Source organism: Chenopodium quinoa, unplaced genomic scaffold, assembly GCF_001683475.1.
Source record: "Chenopodium quinoa cultivar QQ74 unplaced genomic scaffold, ASM168347v1, whole genome shotgun sequence".
NCBI lineage: Eukaryota > Viridiplantae > Streptophyta > Magnoliopsida > Caryophyllales > Amaranthaceae > Chenopodium > Chenopodium quinoa.
In genome coordinates, this window is record NW_018745448.1 from 5,221,086 (window position 1) to 5,227,743 (window position 6,658).

The following is a 6,658-nucleotide window of genomic DNA, read 5'->3' on the forward strand; positions in this document are numbered from 1 at the left end:
GGCAAAAATATGAATTGGCCACCGGTTCAAAACCCCCCTATGCCACCGGTTCAAAACCGGTGGCCATTTGGGGGGTGGCAATAATCTTATTAAAACGCCACCGGTTCAAAACCGGTGACAAAAACAAATACGCAATTTTTTTTAATGGTATCAACAAGGATTTCCACCGGTTAACCGGTGGCAATAATGCCCATAAAAAACAAAAAACAAAAAAAAAAATTGCATTTATTTCACTTAAATTGTAGCAGAAAATATATATATATGTAAAATACATAAAACAGAGTTAAGGTAATAATTAGGGACTAAAGTTTTATACTTTTCACCTTTTGGGACCCGAATTTTTTTCTTTAACCGTTTGGGACCTGTGGTTAAATTTCAAGTCATTTAACCCATCTGAAAAATTTTCTAACCAACTTGAGCATTAATTGGAATTAAAAAAAAAACAAAGTTATCCAAAGCAAAATAAGATCGTGAACCACAATCCAGTTATAGATTTTAATAAAAAAAAATATCTACTTCAAAAATTAGACTTAACTATGTTCCTGATTTTTTTACCTTAAACTAAAATAACAAACCACAATCTAAAATTTCAAAACAAAAACAATAGCATCCAACATCCACAAAAGCACGCAACTTCCAACATCTAATAATAACAGCAAGCCTTCTTCATATCATCTCCAATTTACTCTGTTTTTTTTTTTCGAATTCCCTTTTCTTGCTCTTCCAAACCAATGTTTAAACCTACAATCATGAGTATGAAATGGTGAAACAGCCAAACAGGAGATGTAATTAAAAAATTTCAAATTGTATTAATTTATTCCTTAGGCATTAATTTGACGTTGCATAATTGAATTAAGAAGATGGTTTTCTTACCTTGCATTTTAATGAAATTAGAACAATCTTGTTGGTCCATTATACAATGAATTTTGTTGTGTTAAATGATTTGTGTTTGATCCATGACTTGACTGACTTGGTACAAATGCATGACTTGATTGAGGTGGAATTATACTCTGTAAAAGAAAATTTGCAAATTAATTACTTCTCAAAGGAACAAAAATAAAAGAGCATTCCAGGAAGAGTTCTTACCACTGATTGTCTTTGATACTCGTTTGGGTAAGTGTCTTTGCTTGTCTGGGATTGTTGTGTGTTAGAAGCAGCTGGGGTTGCAGTAGTATGCATATTTTTCTGTGGTTGCTTTTGTACATTGTAGTTGACAGTTGGATTTTGTTGTGGCCAAGGACACTTCTTTTTGTTGTGGCCAGGTTCTCTGCAACTGCTGCACTTGTGTATCTGTGATGTGCCTTTTTTTTGACAATTTGGTGGCCTCAACTTCACCTAATGAAGGCTTTCTTTTAGTGGTGGGTCTGTTTTGAAGCTTTTTAAAGGGAGGAGCTTGAATTGGTGTTTTTGTTGATACAGACCACTCTTGGGGTCCATTGAGTGGTTCTAACGGGAATGCATATGCTTTTAAGTACGTTGTTTTGCTATAGTACTTAGACACATAGTGCTCTGGGTGTTCATGTGCTTTCCAAATTGCAGTCACAGCATGGTTGCAAGGGATTCCACTTAGTTGCCAAGCATTACAACTGCATGTCTTCTCAAGCAAACTTACAACACATCTAACTTGTGTTGCACCTTCCCTAACACCGTACGTGAAATGTCCATCCCAAAATGCAGACCAACCTCTTGCATCCAACTTAGACTTTTCCAACCTAGCTTGTACCCTTGGACATATTTCAATATCTTTATTAAGAATGAAATCTCTCTTCTTATGCAATCTTTCCATCAAACCTTCCCTAATGTCTTCTAGCATGCTGACTATAGGTTTGTGTCTTGATGATAAGATATATGCATTGAAAACTTCATTCATATTGTTGTCTATGCTATCACAAGTACTTGTAGTTGTCAAAAAAGCTCTCACCCATTTTTTGTAGTTTCTTTTCAATAAATCCTTTGCTGCTGGAAGATTTATAGAAGCAAATAACTCCATGTTTCTTTTGAAGTCATTTTCAGTTGTGCTTTTGGCAATCTTCCAAAACCCTCTTCAATATAGTAGACCACCCCCAAAAACTTGCCTGAAATTACAGAAGACATGTCGTGCACAACACCTTGTATCTGCTCTTGGCCAAACAATTGAAATAGCTTTGAGCAACCCTTTTTGTTGATCAGACATTATTGTGTATCCAAAACCATCCGGGGTTCCCAAATCATCCGCTAATAACTGTAAAAACCAACCCCATGTCTCAGTGCTTTCAACTTTAACACAAGCCCACGCAATAGGAAACATCTGGTTGTTTCCATCCCTACCAACAGCCACAAGTAACTGACCTCCAAATGGACCTTTTAAAAAACAGCCATCAATCCCAAAGAATGGCCTACAACCATCTAAAAATCCTTTCATAATAGCATCAAAGCATATATACGCCCTCTCAAACACACCATTATCTAGCTTGAATTTAATTGTGTTTTGTGGATTAAACCTCTTTATCTCCTTAACATACCTATACAACAATCCATATCGCTCTGCACACTCCCCTAATATCACATTCTGAGCTGCCCTTCTTGCTTTTAAAGCTAACCACAAAGATGCTTTAACTCCTCACTCTGACCAGATTGTATCAATAATCTCTTGACACTTCAAGTATGGGTTGACTTTGAACTTATTGTGATATGTTTTTGCAATCCATTTAGCTCTCATTTTCTTCACCTGTGATACCCTTCCATAATTGTGTTGTGGTTTCAATGTCTTAACAGTCATGGTTTTCTTCCCTTTCTCTAATGAAACCCAAATGTAAAAAGGACAACTCTACTCCTTACACTTCACTCCTAGTTTTTTAGCATCATTTTTAGTGTACTGCAAATCTCTTCCTATTGACACAGAGTAGTTGGTTAGTGCAGTTCTGAACTCTGATGTATCCTCAAACTGTTGTCCTAGGAAAAAGGGACATTGTTGCTGATTTTTTCTATGAAGAAATTGTCCACCAGGTGATGACTTTCTTGGTTTACTTTTAATTGCATACTCTGGTAATAGGTACCCACAATCGTCTTCATCTTCTGAATTTGAAGGGCTATCTAAATCAGAGGATTCATCTTCATAATCAGTTCCATTATCTTCTAATATCTTACCCTTTCATTCAGCAAGTCTTTGCAAGGAGTCTTCTTCATTGACATGGTCTTCCTCTGCTTTTTTATCAACCTTAATTTGAAACCTAGCTTCCTTCACTTCATCATCTTCATTGTCAGAACCTTCTTCATCATAGTCAATATTCTCAGTTACAACACTAGCAATTGGCTCATTAAGAACAACAACGTCATTCTCTTGAGTGGCAAGAAAATCAGTTTCAGTCATAGCACCATCCAACTCACCTTGTACTATGTCCTCAAGGCTCGGGACATTACCATACTTTGCTTTAGTCAAGTTCTGAACATACCCCTCATCATCATGTTCTATAAAGACATCTATCATTCCGTACTCATACAATAAGCTTTTGAACTTAGTGAATATTACATCCTCATATCCCAAAAATATAACACCATTACGCATACTCTTAAGTGGATCACAGTAGTGTAGCTTAATTATGTTTCTATACCCTAAGGATGTAATGAAAGCCTTCAAATAACTTGCATCAAAATCAGAAGGAATGTCATTGATCAACTTGATACTTCCCCCAACATATTTGAACTCTGGAGTGTTCTCCCACTTTCCACCATGATGAAGAATAATGCATAGTGGTACCTCCATACCTATAAAGTTCAATTAACCAGATGTTCAATAAGAATAAAAACCAATTGCAAAAATAGTGAAACTAAATTACTATAAAGTTCAATTGACTAGATATTTAATAAGAATAAAAACCAATTGCAACGGTTAAGTAGTTCTTCATTTGATCATTGAATTCTTTAATTGAAATTAAATATGAGAATGTAGTAAACTAGTTGCCTAACTTTCAACCTTTCATTGCAAAACTATATACTTGGTAATTCTACTAGTGGTGTGGATGTTATCTTGCCAAACTACTACTACTGTGTCCGAGAGTTGCAGAGCACAAATTCAATATAATTTGATAATTTGATAATTCTACTACTTAGTAGTATATAATTTGATAATTCTACTAATACTGTGTCCGAGAATTGCAGAGCATAAATTTGGTGGGCATAAATTGACCCCAAACTGAAATTCTACATTCTAAAATACAAGAAAAAACAAATAAATTCAACATTATAGCAACACTAATCATTAATTTTAGATTTGTAGCATCGTAATTCATGAATACCCATAATTTTTTTTTTTACAAAAAATCCCTAAACCTAGTAACAATTTATAAGAAAAAAAAAAAATTGAAGTAAAAAATTTGTACAAGATTAGACAACTTACTTATGTTAAGATGCTTAACACACTGCTAATTATCTGCACCAAAATAAGCTTCAAAGCAAGGTTCAATTTTTCTTCAAAGGGAGGTTGATGATGAACAAGAGTATTCTGATGAACAAGTCAAGTTGAAAAGGCACCTTTTTTATTTTTTTTGGGGTAAACACAACTTACCTATTTTTTGGAAATAGTAAATTAAACAATTAGTGGGTCGCAATGCTTAACCATAGTTAATTTATTTGTTTAAAATTCTTTCCTAGGTCCCAAACGGTGAAAGAAAAAAGTTTGGGTAGCAAAAGGTGAAAAGTATAAAACTTTAGTCCCTAATTATTATCCTAACTCCATAAAAACACATATATATTCATCAGTATCTAGTAATTGTACACTTTTTAAGAGTGAAAAAACTAAATTAATAACTACAACTAATTTACTCATACAACAATTCCAATTTAAAAGAACTAAATTAATCAAATTACACAAAACTAAAATTCCAACATTAAAATAAAAAAAAAAAATTTACAAAAAAAAATCCAAAAAAAAATTACAACATTAAAATTAAAAAACAACCCATATAACACCTAAATCAATAATCCTGCATCTTTATTCTTCGATTTAACATCTACATCTAAATCAATATACCTGCATCAAACAAAAAAAAAACGATTAAATACAATAAATAAGCTGCGAAAAAAAAATAAAAACCAGAACAGTATGCATGGTACCCATAAATTGATTTAAATCGGTTAAATAAACCCAAAAAAAACACACAAAAATATAAACAAAACCCAGAAATTAAACAAAAACCAAGAAAAATAACCTAGAAAACTAAAACCTAGAAAAAAAAAAGAAAAAAAAAACCCAGAAAAAAAAAAATCAAACAAAATTCCCAGAAATTGGTAAAAACCCGAGAATTAAATCGAACTAAAAAACATCTAATTGATTTTCAAAACGAGAATTTAAAACAAAATGAGAATTAAATTGAACTCAAAAAACCAAATTGATTTTCATGAACTCAAAAAAAAAGAAAAAAAAAACCCAGAATTAAATCGAATAGAACCCATAAGGAGATCGACTTAGAATCGATTAAAATCAATTAAAAATCGAATTAAAATCGATGAAAACACTCAAAAAATTCAAAATCGACTAAACCCAGGAAAAATTGATCATAACCGAATAAAAATCGAATTTAAAACCCACAACTTCGATTCAAAAACCCAGAAAAATTCTAATCAAAAACCCCAAAAAAAATCAATTTAAAAACCTAGAAGAAATCGATTAAAACCGTTTAAAACCAAAGTAAAATCAAATTAAAATCGAATTAAAGTCAAATAAAAATCGATTAAAATCAAATCCTAACCTCGATTCAAGTCGTTGTTGCTCATGCATGTGTTCTTGGTGTTATTGTTGCGGTGGTGGTCTTCGAAGTGGTGGAAAAATTGGTGGTGGTGGAGATCGAAGAAGATGAGAAAGAGAAGGAGGAGAGGGGAGAGAGGAGAGAGAAAGAGAAGGAGGAGAGGATGAAGGAGAAGAGGGGAGAGGGGATCCGAGCTGAACGACTGATCGAGGAGAGAGAAAGAGAATGAGGGGAGGTGGGTGTGAAACGGCTGATGGTGGGTCAAATTGTAGGGTTTGGGGTATTTAAAGGGCTGGTTTTGTCTTCCAAAAAAAAAAGGGCCGGTTTTTTTTATATTAGTAAGCCACCGGTTTTGAACCGGTGGGAATAATATTTTTGCCACCGGTTCGGTTTGAACCGGTGGCAATAATATCCCCGCCCATTTTTCCCCTGTTTTTTGCCACCGATTCTTAAAAACCGGTGGCAATTGAGCGGTGGCTTTTTACTTTTTTCTACTAGAATATACTCATTGTTTCTTAAGCATAAAAGGAAACTTTTTTCTTAATTTTTTTAATGTAGATATACTTAAGTTAATAAATAAAAATAAAAACTTCAAGGGAAAATTTTTAAAAAAAAATTAAACTTAAATAATGTACATATTACATATGTGCTTTAAAAATTAAACATCGCCTTTTGATTAATACATTTAGTATGAATTAATAAAAGATACTACTATATAGAATCATCCTCCTTGTTGTATAATGTTTGTGTGCTTTTCTTGATACATATTTTTTTTCTCAATATATTCATTATCGTCTTCAACTTTTTATTTCATTATCTATCCTATCTAATAAGAGAATTTTTTAAGAGAATACACTAGTAATAATAAACGAACACTATAAACAAAACAGAATAATATAATAGCACTTACAAATACAAATTTAAACACATTGCTA

At 32.9% G+C, this 6,658-nt stretch overlaps 1 long non-coding RNA gene across 1 annotated transcript; it reads right to left on the reverse strand.

Moving 5' to 3' along the window:
- Window positions 1-200: 200 nt before the first annotated feature.
- LOC110713717 lies at window positions 201-6,205 on the reverse strand. The gene is made up of 5 exons (XR_002510051.1): window positions 5,727-6,205; window positions 4,376-5,008; window positions 1,087-3,744; window positions 874-1,010; window positions 201-741 (listed from the first exon to the last, which is right to left on the reverse strand). It is a non-coding gene; the product is annotated as an uncharacterized LOC110713717 (long non-coding RNA).
- Window positions 6,206-6,658: the final 453 nt, after the last annotated feature.